At 41.3% G+C, this 14,920-nt stretch overlaps 1 long non-coding RNA gene across 1 annotated transcript in view; it reads left to right on the top strand.

The window, feature by feature from the left end:
* The window catches only part of LOC141579510 (uncharacterized), a 389,281-nt gene that overhangs the window by 132,240 nt on the left and 242,121 nt on the right, over positions 1–14,920 (top strand). Inside the window, exon 2 of the long non-coding RNA XR_012511048.1 lies at positions 12,607–12,764. This is a non-coding gene — a long non-coding RNA (uncharacterized LOC141579510). The remainder of the gene's footprint in view (positions 1–12,606; positions 12,765–14,920) is intronic.

Here is a 14,920-nt window from a genome sequence, read left to right as displayed (position 1 = left end):
TCTAGATGGCACATAAAAACATTCGAGCAAGGCTAAGCACAGTAACCCTCTGGGTTATGCGCAGGTCGGATTTTTAGTTTTTAAAATGGGCTGCGTGTACTCCCAGGATGCTAGGAGGCATGGAGGATGTATGCCAATTATGCCTTAATGTTGGCGAAAACTAGGAAATGAAGCAAATACTATCTTTTGGACAGAATACAGTTTGTATGCCTGTTTAAGTGAAAACTTCAAGGAGATACCAGGCTTGGTGCTGGACACTGGATGTGCTAGAGAACCTTCTGGGCTCTGGCAATCTCTCTTCTCTGTCTTAAAGGGCTTCTTTGGCGGAAACCTTTGGAAAGCATCGTGCATGGGAAATGCTCCAAAGAGCTAGAAACCTGAAATTGTCCTCTCCCTCTCTCGGCCCCCTCTGGGATTTTCTGTCTGCAGGTTAGACACCACCAAAACAGTTGAAGTTCCTTTTATTCAGTCATCCCATTCTCATCATCCCCCGGTCCCTGCCTCCCCGTGTATCAAGTCAACTCATCCATTCAACAAAGTTGCTGGGTCTCTGAGATGCATGGAGCCATCTACATGTAACTGGAAGCTCTATGCTTTCCCACAGTTCTCTTCTCTATTAAATATGACATCTCCTTGCCTTTGGTTTAAATGCATCATCTATTTAATGTAGGCTCATTAGCCTTAATGTCTCTGTTTTAGTCAGGCTAAATCAATAAAGGTCTATAGTTAATTTGGATCAGATCTCTTGATTGCCTTTCCAATTTGGTGGCCAGTTAAACCAGCAGACCGAATAACCAGATTTGGGGCCAGAGATGTGAGCTCATTTATCTTCTCAGACTTCCCATGCCTCTTGTGAAACCATCGGTCAATGTCTCATCTCTTATCATTTTGCTTGACTTTGCCTTTGAATAGTGATTCTCAAAGCAGGAAGTGGTAGCGTGGCAGGTGTGAATTCAGCATCCCCACTGGTATGTGTGAGTATTTGTATATTTTGAAGTATATTCTAAAGTGATCATGACCTATTTTAAATCTTAATACCTAATTAATTTTTTTCAAATAGCAATAAAGGAAGGCATATGATTTTATGTTTTTAAAAGAAGGCATGGATTTTAAGAGATTGTAAAACATGGCCTTAGAATTTACAGAGAGGATGAGATCTTGCCTGCTTTCCAGATTCTTCTCGGCACCCCCACACAGTGATCACACTCTACTTTTAATGCTCCATTCCTGATAATTCAGGATAATTGCGGCTTACCAGAAGGTCAGATTTCCAGCCATCTCTACATCTTAAGAACAAGGAAATAATAAAATAAACAAACAGAAGCCTTTAGAGACTTTGAATCTATATGTAATATGGTGGTCCGGAGAACCACACCTCCATTTTCTTTAGATGTAGTCATATGGCTAAGTTTTGGTCCATAAACTGTAACAAACTTTGGTAGGACTTTCACTTTTACTTTTCTGTAAAAAGAAGAGAGTGGTATCCTTTGATTATTCTTCCCTCTTTTTTTTTTGCTGCTTGAAATGGGGCTGTAAAGATCAGAGCTCCAGGGTCTTTTTAGAGTCTGACAAGTCACACAGGGCAGAGAAAAGACAGGCATAGCATTGAGTCCTCTTACCTGGCCTGCTTAGCACCACACTCTCTTTACACAAGTGAATATACCTTTGCATTTAAGCTGCTACAGTTGGGTTTCTGTTACTCACAGCTGAACCTAACCTTAACTGATAACGCCTTGTTAATTTGATTTTTCAGTAGCTTGAAAGGGACCAAATTAGAAGCAGGAAGGGCTGCTTCCCGTAGCAAGTGAGGAAACAGAAAAATTATTATAGGTCAGGAAACCAATTCATGACGATGTGACTGACATCAAGTCAGCAAGCAGGCAGGAAAAAGGGTAGAATATTTCATAAAGTTTTTTTTTTATTGAAGATGGTGGAGGTTTAAAAAAACCCTGACAGGTAGGGTCAATTTCAGTTACTTTTATTTTATTAATTTAATTTCGGGGAGGGGAGGTAAGTAGGTTTATTTATTCATTTAGTGGAGGTACTGGGGATTGAACCCAGGACCCCATGCATGCTAGGCATGCGCTCTACCACTGAGCTATACCCGCCCCTCTTTCAGTTACTTTTAGATTAGACACATAATTTCCCTCATCACCGTTTTTGTCAACAACATCGTTGGAGCTAGCCATTGTGTGAACAAGGATAGAAACACACAGTATAACTGTATTCAAGCTCTTCACAACAGATCCCGGGAAGGCGAGACATTAGTCCGAGCGAATGTTCAGGGCTGGGAATGTACGTTTATTTTGTGTAAGTGGGGAGTCGGGACAGCTTGTTAGTTCAGAGAATGCGTCTCCGGCCCCCCCTGGAGGTGGGCACGTTGTCCCAGGTCAAGTGGGGAGACGGTGGCTGAGTGTGAAACCCAATAACCGAGCTCCTGGCTTGGTTCTCTAACAAATGACACTGCCTTGCTTGTCTTAAATGCTCTTTAAATAACTACAATTTATTTCCCTCTTGACTACCTTCTGACAAAAGGGTCCTGTTCTCTTCCATTCTCTCACTCCCAGAAATACCAGCACGAGAAAGCCTCATCAGCCACGAGGGTCACAGTGTCAGACAAAGCTTATTGTCTGGGTTGGTGATTTTATGCCAGGAAGAGAGCACTTAAAATAACGCCAGAACCCCAAAAAGCAGAACTGGGACTTCGTCATCCCCAAACCTTTCACAGCCCTACGTTGTAAACCCAACGTGATGAATAATTAAATTTTAAAATCTATGGGACACCTTCGTAGCTACCAATTTTTGTGGGGAGAGATAATGACTTGGATGGAACATGAGCAGAGAGTTGATTTGAAGTAAGGAAGTGGGGTCAGGGAGAGGTTAAGTGGCCGGCCTGGGGTCAGATAGCAAGCTGGTGACTCAACGTTGCAGCTCCTGGATCTGAGGCCGGCAAAGAAAACCAGAGCCCATTTCCTCTTGATAAGTTAACTACCCCATATCTGTGGTCTGGGTAAGCTTTTAAGAGCCACATTCCTTTTGTGCTTGCAGACCTGAGCTCCTGTGACTTTCACGGGCGTCATCTGGATAATACTTTCAAGGTCAGTCTGTGGTATACAGAGGGCAGAACAGCCCTTCATGTACACTGAAAATCGTCCTGCAGTTCATTGGAGTTGCCATCTTTTTGGTGTCTTTCGATTTACATCCGGTGCATATGCACAATCACCAGCCTGTACAACAGAAGGTGATGTCTCAGAAGTGATGATGACACACATTTAAGGAGACCTCACTATGTGTCAGGTCCTCCATGAAGAGTTTCACACCGGTCATCTCATCTGATCCTTAGGATGTCCTTGTTGGGTCCCTTTTACCGATGGGGATGTTGAGGCTTTTCATGGGTTAAGTACCAAGCCCACGGTGACCCTGCTACCAGGTCACTCTGTGATACAAAACCCCTGTACATTCATATGGACATTTTCCTCCTGATTTTGTTATTTCAATATTTTTATAGATTAAATCTGTCTGTGGCTATAATTTTCATCCCAGCCTTAGGCAAAAGATCTTCCTAAAACAAGTAAAATAAAAATGAGATTTTAGAGGGGAGGGCATAGTTCAGTGCTAGAGTGTGTGCTTAACATTAACGAGGTCCTGGGTTCAATCCCCAGTGCCCTTATTAAAAATAAACAAATAAACCTAATTACCTCTCCCTCCAAAAAAATAAAAAAAGAAAAGAAAAATGAGATTTAACAGTGAGGTTGATTGTCCTCCCCGCAAATAGATCAAAGATGCCTCTCTCCTTGGGTGTTGTTTAGAGATCTTAGTTATAAACTTCAGAAGGTAACTTTTTCCAAACTAAAAGGCTGAATATAAAAATATTTGAAAGTGGAACTCTGAAAGTTCTTGGTGTACGGTGAACCTTCCCCAGTCTTTCTTGGACGTCTTCCAATAGTCTTTATTTTCTGGAAAACATGACCCACTAAACTAAAAAAGATGATGAAATGGACGTCTATGAACGTTTCTATTACTTGAAAATTTTATTCCTAAAAAATTCACTTATGTAGGGTTCATTGGAGAAGCAGCTCTTTCTTTTGAATGGGAGACAACAATTGTAGATGAATTTAAAAAGAAGTACTTAAGTCCTAGATTTTTATTGTTTTAGGTGGCAAAATGTCACCTTAGAAACTAACAGTTGGAAATTGTAAATTGAGTTAAAATTTCAGTAAGAAATGATTGTATTAAGTAATGTATAGGACCAATTGTGTGTGTGCGCATGCATGCACGTGCGTGCACGTGTGAAGCTTTGGTGCATTGGTAGACTTCAGAGTTCAATTAACTCAACTCTCATCAAATCAGTTACAAGTGCAAGAGAAAGGGGACCAAGAAAAAAATGACAAAATGAGAGGGGTATATTGTGGTTTTTCAAAATATGAATATTTTGAGCTTTTTAAAAGTAGCACATATTATGAAGTTGCGATGACATAAAATGTTAAGGTGGAAACTCAAGGCCTCTTTAATAAGACAAAAATGGCTAAAGCATCCACCACCTCTGGCAGCAGACCTCAATTGCGAGGTACCTTTTTGGAGGTGTGAGCAAATTTCTTGAAAGCTAAAACTAGAATTTTTAAATAAATTCTTAAAAAATGTTATAAAAGCAATGTTCATTGTGAAAACATAAAATAGAAAGTACGGATAAATGAAAAGGAAGAAGTAAGAGTTACTCACAGACCTGTCACCTGGAACAATCACTGTTAATACCCTGGGGTTTGTCCTCGCGGGTCCTCCGTAACTGTGTGTACACACACAAACAAGCACACACTTGGATCGTTTTACATCCTATTTTATAACTTATTTCTTCCACTTAATTGTAAAGCCATGGTTATGATAATGACTATCCATAAATGTTTTTATATGACATAATTTTCCATGGCTGTAGTTGGACATTTAAGAATTTTTTTTTTGGTATTTTGCTGCTATCAAAACCATTGGGTAACTCTTCTTTTAGGAAAAATGTGAACTTATCCTTCATGATTTTGTTAGGCTGAATTCTTTTGTTGAATTTTATTTTTTATTGAAATGTAGTTGATTTATTTGAGTTCATATTTTTATAATGTCTGGATTAAAGGGAAAGCAGGTTTGTAGACTTTTGAAATAGTCTACGGTGCCTTCCAGAGAGGTTTACCAGTTGACACCACGGTTATCGGTATTTATCAGGCAAGATTAACTTAGAAAGTCGGAGGAATTATTTTAATGACAACTGTGACTGCATTGAAAATTGTGAATGTCATAGCTTATGTTTTCTGTGTGCTTAGTTTAGAGTCAAACATAGCAGATGTCAATACATGGGGTATATTATTATTAACATAGTTACTACATTACCATTGAGATCTAAGATGTTTTTAGAGGTCTAATTGAATGCCATGCAAATTCATGGACTGCTGGTTTTTCTAAGCTGTGAACATGTGGCAAGCTTAGATAGTATTAAAATATGTTATCTGAAGAAACTTTGAAAAAACTGGCATATGTGGGAGGCAGATGCTTTACATTGATAACAGCTAAGTTTTGCATTTGGAATGTTGAACCTTGAGGGTAAGACTAATATCTTTGAGACTATGTGGATGTTTTTAGCAAGGAAGCAAATGTTTAAGGGAAAAAAATCCCTCACACAGTTTTAATAGTTAATTTTTAGTGGAGTATTCTCTCCAAATGAATTATTTAACACTCTCCCTTTATTAAACGATCATAGGATGTGTTGGGCTTAAATTTACATTTTTGCTCTTGTCTTTTAATGATGGCGATAATTCTACATCATGGACTTTTATGTATCTTTGTTTGAAACCGTGTTTAAATTTTATTGACATTTTCCCCAGTCACCTCAATGGACCAGAAAAATACATGTAGTGAGTAACATTATTTAGAGGTAATTCAATATATCTAGGCTTCTTGCAGATGAATGACTCACTTACCCACTTGGTCCTTCATCTGTTCATTCATCCATTTGCCCATCCATCCATTCATCCATCCGCCCCTGCCACCCACCCGTTCATCCAATACATTTTTATTGAATACCTACTTTGTTTTAGTGCTACAAGTGCTAAGAGCCTGTGTCTTGTGGAAGAAAAGGCATCAAATTAGGCCCATCAGCAACAGTGGAAGTTTAGTAAATGACAAGAGCAAATGTGTGGGGGTAAATAGAAAATTAAAGAATTCGGGAAGGAAGAAGTTCCCTGGATTTCTGAGAGCTGTAGATAGGCTAGCTTTGCGCAGTACCTGAGCAGGCTCTTCATTCTTAGGATCTGAAATTAGGCGGAACGTCACACTAAATTAATTCATTAATTAGTTTATTCAATAAACATCTTTGTCAAATGTCTACTGTGAACCAGGCCCTTTTCAATCACTGGAGATCGAGGGTCGAACAAGACACACCAGCTGTTCTCTCCTGGAACATAATATCTGAACTATACCCCCTCTCCCACCAGCTTCCCCTTCTGTATTTCCACGGCTTCTCTGTGTTGTAATCATCTGTGTATCAGCTGGTGCCTCCACCAGGCTGCTGATCTCCTTAAGGGCAGAGGTCTTTCATGCCTCCCTCTCTGTTTCCAGCGCCTGGCACAGTCCCAGCTAAAGGTACTCCATCTACACTTGGACGAATGGATGCTCGCTTTTATCCCTTTAGCTGACTTGAGGGCTGCGTTTACCTTGTCTAAAACAATTGTATGTCTCTCACGAACACAGGAAACTTCTGTGTGGCTTCAGTGTCACTTTTCCAGGTTGAAGTCCTACCACAACCCTCCACACACCCTATGCTAAACCACTCCGTGTTCTCCAAATGGGCGCTGGTCCTTTATTCATGCTTTCCCTTTGCCTAGAATAACGATCTCTCTCTGTTTCTCTTCTTGAAGGCATAGCCCCAATTCACCTGCTCCATGAAGCTTTCCCTGTTGCTCTGATTGGAAACTCTCACTGCTTATTTTTCTCATGCTGCTATAGTGCACTGATTGAACCTCCTCAGAGAACTTTTCTCTTTCCCCCTATTCCCCGCCTCACGCATCATCAAATAATATTTCTTTGTTTCGTCTGTGTCTTCCCTCCTTAACTATAAGTTCCTTTGAGGAAGGAGCAGGTCTCATTCATTTTGGTTTTCCCCACAATATCCAGAGCAGTGCTTTGCACATAGTAGGAGACCAGTAGGTGCTTATGGAATGAATGAAGGAATGAATACATGAATCTACTCTCCACCGTGAATGGACGTCGTGTGTGACTCGGTGGAATAAGCTTCTCACAAAGGAAAACGTGTACTTGGGGTTGATGACATTTGAAAAGGGGAAGGGGGATCCATGTAGAGGGGACACGGGAACAATATGCAAGGGCCAGAGAAGACAAGATGTTTACGCAGTGAGCAATAAAGAGATAAGGCTGACTACCAGGTAGGTTTAGAGTCCAGAGGGCTTTGGGTATGGGGCCAAGGAACTTGGCCTTGGGCCCGGTGGCCCTGGGCCCGGTGGAGGTGAGCCACATTCTTGATTCTTGAACTGGATTCCAGATATCCAGATATTTGTGGCATCAACTCACAACCTCTTCCATCCATTTTTATTTTCTTGCATTTTGTTAGGATGAACATCGCAATGATAAAGAATTTTGGTGATAACTTTCATCCAACGAGAGCAGATGTTGTATTCAAGGGGTGGATATGGGAAAATGGTACTTCTAATCATACTTTGTATTTGAATACACTTTAAAGTGTACAAGCTGTTTCCCAGTATATTAGATCTTCTCCTGCACAACAAATCTGAAAGATGCTGAAGGGGAAACTGAGTCCAAGGTAGCACAAATAGGACGTAAACCGAGTTTAGACTTCTGGGGCTACTGGTACCAAATCTAGTATTTTTTTTCCTCCACAATTCTCTTATTTTTGCAATCATGAAGGTAGTTGGGAAAGACAAGGAATGGATGATGAGAGAAGGGTGGAAGAATATGGGAAGGTAAAATTGTGGTTTATTCATTCACTTAGTAACTATATATCAAGCACCCTTCCTCTGCCCTCCCCTGCCCATTCCAACCCATATCTCAGTCCTCAAAGATGCTCCAGGCAGGCAATTGAAAGACAAAGGGATGAAGGCCTTGGGAGCGTCCAATGAGGTACCTAGTCTAGTTCTGGAAAATCAGGAAAGCTTTTTAGAGAACGAGACATCAGGATTGAGACTTAAGGAAAGCAAGGAGAACCTAGGTGAAGTGAGGCTGGATGTTGAGGGTGGGAAAAAAGCTTCAAGCCAGGTCATGAAATTGCACAACTGAACGAGGACAAAGAACCACATCCTGGAGTGAAAAAAAATGGGCAAAGTGAGCCTCGCATCTCTGTCTCCTAGGGTTGTTCTTTACCTGCCTCCATGCTCCCCACTCCCCCCACGTGCTCTTTGTTCCCCCAGTGAGGAGGGGCGCTAGGCATCACCTCTGGCTCCTTTGGTGCAAGATCTACAGTGTTTTTATACTGAAAGACCCCTCGGAGAATAATGAACTGTGTGCCTGACCTTATTTCATCAGTGAGTTTTCTGTTCCAACCCCAGTGATGTCCATCGTGCTCTAACCTGGCTCACACTTCCTGCATTCTCTGCACGCTTGGAGGCAAGGCTCTATTAGTATTCAATCAGGTTGAAGATGCAGTTGCTTCTGTTTGGAAGAGACCGGTATCCATAACTCAGAGAACAGACAGAAAATATACCCTGGGAAGAAAGGAGTAGGTGTGATGCTGAGTTACAGACGGAAAAAAGAAAAAGTTAATCATTGTAAAAATGTTGCATGATTTCCTTTTTTTTTCTTTTAGTGATTACAAGAATACATCTTCTTGTAGTATTTACAATTATTGATGTTTGCAGAATCTGTGTATTCTCAGATTACTGCATTCTTTCTCTTCCTATTAAAAATTAATTCTCTGCTTCGATGAGGCTCTTAAACTTTATTTCTCATTAGAGTAATGTAGTCAAAAGCTAAGGGAGCATAGCCAAAATTATGCTTGAGCTGTATTTTGGAAGAATTTTCTGAAAATGTAAGGCACAATTACCGATTTTTGAATTCCAAAGTCAGTACATGTTCCATAGCAGCTCTGAAAATCAGGATATCAGTGTATCAGCTGAACATTGACTTTTAAAAAATGTATGAGTTGACTTAACCTATTTACAGACTGTCAGAAGGCAAGAAAAAGGGTTTCTTCCGGAGTTGAACTCAGAGAGTCTGTTTTGCCAGAAAAATAGAGCCAAACGTATTAATATCCAGTGATTTTTCAAAATCCAGGCAACAGGAGGAATGCATTTGAAGAAGAGGAATCCATTGTTTTATCCATCTGGCAATTAGGAATGGAAAAATCAGTGACCTCTCAGCAAATCCTTTCCTACACACTCTGATGACCAATATTAGCCTGTTTGCAGGGCCCCATTCCCCTCTTCATCTGGGGATGTGAAGAAACGGAACTCAGTGGTGTAGCAAATAGTCTTTTCCATGAAGAAATTGTACATGTCCTCACTACGTTTCTGCGTTGGAACAAAGGTGCTCCAGGCAGAATGACAAGGGCTGTGTTACAAATTAAAACGTGTAAAATTCACTCTAACCACCTAATGTGGTATCTACGTGTAACAGAAATGACTAAGCTCTGAGAGCCATTTTCTTGCCTGGCTTATGGAAATTAAGCTTATTACATTATCACGGCCCAGACAGATGAAGATTTTGTTAAACTAAATTCCACTCTGTGAGAGTAACTTAAAACTAGATTGTATACAGTCCTCCTTTGGTGTACATGGGGATTGGTCCCAGGACCACCCCCCACCAAGGATGCCCGAAACTGGGGGTGCTCGAGCCTTATGTAAAATGGCCCTGTGTGTCCACGAGTCCTGCATCTGTGGATTCAATGAACTGAGGATGGAAACCTGCAGATACGGAGGACCAAACATAGGCAGAAAAAACCCACAAAGATGGCAGAACATTGTTCAGCTCCAGAGTATAATAGGGCAAGTTTCAGGCATTTTATATGATCGAGTCGGAGCAGTTAAAAATCTCCATTCTGGGCTGGGTGACTTATATTCCACATGGAGGGGACTGATGGAGTCCCACAACATATATTTTTTTCCTTACAGGACAAAAGGGTTATTTATTTATTTATTTTTTCTCCTCCAAAATGTGAAGATTCAGAAGCACATAATGTGGAGATTCAGAAGTCACTGCTCTGCTGCTGGGACATTTCTCCTGTAGAAATATCACTCCCTGGGCTCCAAGGTGCTGAGCAGCACTGGGGACTCAAGGAGCTTGCCTCCTCACCTAGGGAAAGAGGAGACAAGTCAGCTTTCTGACAAGTAGACAATAATCTTCATCTTCCTCCCTCCCTTCCTCTCTCTCCCTCTTACTCTTCCTTCTTTCCCTTCCTTCCCCTTTCCTCTTCCTTCTCTTCCTTCTTTCTCTTTTCCCTCCTCCCTCTCCTCCTCTCAGCCTTCCTCCTTCCCTTCCCTTCTCTCCTTCCTTCCTTCCTTCCTTCCTTCCTCCCTCCCTCCCTCCCTCCCTCCCTCTAGGCACTTTTCCACATCCTACTCACAGAGATAAGACATAAAGATCAGACTAAACAGGGCATATATGTTATAACAGTCTTTCAAAGTACTTTCCTCTGTACTTTAAATTCAAAGTAAATTCTTTAAGGTTAAACCTTGGTGCTTTCAAGGTATTGATTTTACAGCTTGGTGATGATTTGTGTCAAAACCTTATATCATGCTAAACTTCATACAGAACTGTAACTCTTTAGATTGAAGGAGAAAATGTATTGGTGACTTTTAATCTTATCATTTCAAAGGAGATTTGTGTTAGAAAGTGGAAAATGTACAGGGCATTGACCAATTAGGTGAACTGGAGCTTTGAGGTAAGAAGCCTTTATAGGAATTGGAAACAAGGCTAGTGGGTATTATCCGAGAAGCTTTCATAAAGGAACTATGTTCTTCAAATGGTTATCTTGGTGTGCTTTAATTTATAGTCTCTAATGGGTAGGAAATCTCTAAGTAAAGAACAAAGAGTTATGAACCCACTAAGAAGGTTATAAATGGGTCTTGACAAGGTAGCTTAAAAGACATTATGGCATCCGGGGGACAAGAATTTACATCGTGTTCTTAGAATGTGTAATTTGCCTTGAAATCATCAAAGTTATCATCAGATAATATTTCTTAAGCTCTTTGAAGAACCTGGTGTCTTAAGATCTATACAAAATCAAACACATAATCACATGTAGTTAATGTAAGTCACTTTACTTTTTTCATGTTGTTAACAATCTTTTTCCCAAAATATCTTAACTCTAAATACCAACCTCACCAGCAAGTGTTTTGCAAGTACCATTTCCCACACTGATGGAAATGGAAGTTTTATATTTGTAGTTAAGCAAACCAGAAACTTGCAAATCTCAAGTATTGGAATATAGAGCTTGATGCACATAGTTCAGGGGCACGTTGTGGAAAGGACAGGAAAAATCCATATAAAATAAAAAGACTTCTGTCGATGCTTATGCTCTGAAGAGAAAGCTATGTGCACAGAACTTTGTAAGGGTCAACCACACTTGAGAGAGAACCATTATGATCATGAAGTCGTCATTCCAGCAATCCAAGGGCGACTGACTTGGTTAATTTGGACTTAGAGAGTACTTTTCAGGGCACTCGCTAAGGGGGAGGTAATTGGGTTTCTTCATTGGTTTCCCTTTGGAGGAGGTGCCGGGGATTGAACCCTGGATCTCTTGGGTGCTGAGCATGCGCTCTACCACTTGAGCTAGACCCTTGCCCCCTACCCCCGGGCACTCTCTGGAGGGACGATAATGGGGCTGTGATTGTAATCCCCCAACTGAATTCTAAGAGAACCCCACAAAACCTTGAGGTACGAGGGTTGATAGATGAAAACCAGGGTGCCCAAGACAGTGGAAAACCTTGTCAGAAACATGGACATCCTGTGCATTAAGACTTCATAAAGAAGTTGCTTGGCCTCAGGCAAAGGATAATATTTGCAATTGCTCCAATCGGAGGGTCCACTACAGAGATTTCTCGGCACTAAGTACCGGGGATACAGTGAGTCCCACAAACCAGCCAGGGTGTATAATTTCCCCTATTTTATAGTTCAGGAAACTAGGAGAAGTAGACTCACTTTTTGACTCCTTCCCCAGCCAGAAGCTGGTAAGAAGATAGAAGCTTTAGGGCAACGACTAAACAGCCACACGACGTGCGAAGGACTGGAGCATCGGGCTCCGAGCCCAGCGCAGCCCTGACTTCCGTGCGGTAGACCTTTGACTTCGGCGTTTTGGTGTATCCTTCCCTCATCTCTGCTGAGGGAGGCCGGGGAAGTATCTCAGCTCCATTTTTCATCCAGGGAAGGGTAATTTATTTTATTGAAAGAACTATAGGCCCCAAACTGAGGACAGACATTTCACTTAATATAGTTAATGCAGCCAGGTGTGGAAAATGAAGAACCTTTGAAGGCTACATCCCGCAGTTCTTAGCCTTGGGCAGCAAACACTAACAGAAATCAGAACTCTCCAGCCTCTCCCTAGGTTCATATTTCTTGGTCCTTTGTTTGGTCTATTTAACCTGCATCTTTCTGGCTCAGGATCCCTTGGAAGGCTCTGAAAGTCATCAGAAGGCAGAAGCATGAAGATTTCTCCATGATGTCATTAATAAGGCGACACTGACCTCAGAAGTTAATTCATCTTGGACACACATATTGAGCAGCTGGTCGTCGAGGAGAGAAAATGTCACTTTCTGTCGGTAAGGAGGGAGTGGAGTCGGGGCAGAGAGGGTGAGAGGGTGGGTGTCTGGCTTCCTGACAGCTGGATTACTGAGAGAAGTGTCAGATGACTCTTGTCCCTGCCACACAGGCTTTCCCAGTTGTTTCCAAGTCTTCAAAATGCTAATAAAAATACTTTCACATTTTCATTTGTAATGGCGGGGGCTTGTATTAGTTAAGATACTGCCAGCTGCTACAATAGATAAAATTTGAAATCTCCGTGGCTTAACACAATGGAAATTTGTCATGAAGTCCCAGAGGTGGTCGAGGGCAGGGTCATGGGAAGGGGACGGAGGAGATGGCACTCTGGTCCACCCAGGGAGCCAAGCTGATGGAGGTTATGCCGTTCCAACATGTGGTACCCAAGGTTGTCCTCAGTGTCAACACCAACTCCACTCACATGGGAAGAGAGAGAGGGTGGAGAAGACAGCCCTACTTCTTCACCACGTGGGTCTGAAAATGACACAAATCACTGTCATTCATATTCTGTAAATAAGAGCTAGTCATGGGGACACACAAGGGTGGCCAGGCACTTGGAAATGGAGTCGTGGCTGGCAGCATCTCCCCGAAACAGTTTTGTAGGAGGGAGGGAGGATGCAGATAGAGAGTTTGCATGATCTGCTACAACATTCTTTCGTGCAAACAATAGAAACTAACTGGTGACCTTTAATAATAAGATGAATTTATTAGGAGGATATTAGGTGACTCAAAGAGCCAATAGGAACATTTCTGGGGTGAAGCTGCAGAAACTACCTGAAGGTTTTGTCAAGATGAGGCTGCCAAAATAAAGAAGCCATCTTGTTTTATCTTCTTGCTGCTTGTTCCTAGTATTCAAACTCTCCGGAGAAGTATATGACTGGTTTAGGTTGGGTTATTTGTCTGCTCCTCAAGACTGTGTCCAGAGGCAACTCCTCAGAGAGAAAGAATATTTAGCAACCAAAGGAAATGGAATGAAGGTGAAACAGCCAAAGCAAGAAACGTTTGTTCGCCATCTTTCACAGCAGATGCCAATTTTGAGGTGCGAAAAAAAAAAGTAAAGCTAATTGCTACCTCATGGAGATTTTATATATGATGTATAAAAGAGAACAGATTGGAAATTATGAGTTTTTGAAAGTATGGTAGACCTCCGCAGAGTCAAATACTGTAATAACTGCTTTAATAAGCATCACCATCTATTTCTTTTCGTGTTGCTGTTCTTCAGAGATAGTATAGTGTTATCATCCATCAGGGGTGCCCTGACCCATGAGGCACCTCCCTCCGTGGTTGTCTGAGTGCTGTCATGATGTTATCTTTGGTCCCTTGGTCTTTTAAGAGAGTAACACAAGGGACCACATCTTCCCCTCATGCAGAAGCACTTTCAAAGCTTCTGCTTGGGTCACGTGGCCAAAGCACGCCACCTGACTGCGTCTGCATCTGCTGCTGCTGGTTAGGAATTAGGGGTTACTCTTCCTTTGCATGTGCATAGAGGAGGCGCTCACAAATTCTTGCTGAATGCAGTTGAAAGGTGAGAGAGGCTAAGGAGAAATCATCAAGCAAACCTAATTGGCATTCAGTAAACTCCAGTTTACCAACAGTGTTTGTTTATTTGTTTGAGTCTCCGGAGAGGTCCAAATTCAATACAATAAAAAAATGCCACCCAGAGGATATCTTGTGTCTAACTGCAGTTTAGAATATTGTGTTCCTGAGATTACTAGGTAAATAAAAGGAGCAAGGAGAGATCAAGTTGGACAATCTGAGAAATTATGTGAGGACTACACAAATCTTAGAAAGTGGAACAAACCATGAGAATGAAAATTTAATTTGACTTAATTCTAAGAAAATTTTAATTTTTTTTAGGTTGAAGTTCTGTTCTTTATTTGGTGTCAGAAAAAGTTACTATTAAAATTAGGCATGACCTGGGCCTTGAGAAAATATCCCTTCATCCTTAAGTGACACATGGATTGAGACAGAAGTCAGACACAAGACAAAACCTATGTCTTTCTGGACAGAGTATCTGGATAAGAAATGATGATATTCTACAATAAGGAAGTAATGCCTTCGGGACATTTTCCCTTCTCATCATAATGTAACCCCTTAGTACAACTCTTCTTTCCTTTTACAAATTAGAAACACTGAATTTGCGTATTTACTTTTTCAA

This window comes from Camelus bactrianus, chromosome 12 (genome assembly GCF_048773025.1).
Source record: "Camelus bactrianus isolate YW-2024 breed Bactrian camel chromosome 12, ASM4877302v1, whole genome shotgun sequence".
Lineage (NCBI taxonomy): Eukaryota > Metazoa > Chordata > Mammalia > Artiodactyla > Camelidae > Camelus > Camelus bactrianus.
The sequence above is the reverse complement of the archived record's forward strand: the minus strand, read 5'-3'. Positions and strand labels throughout refer to the sequence as shown.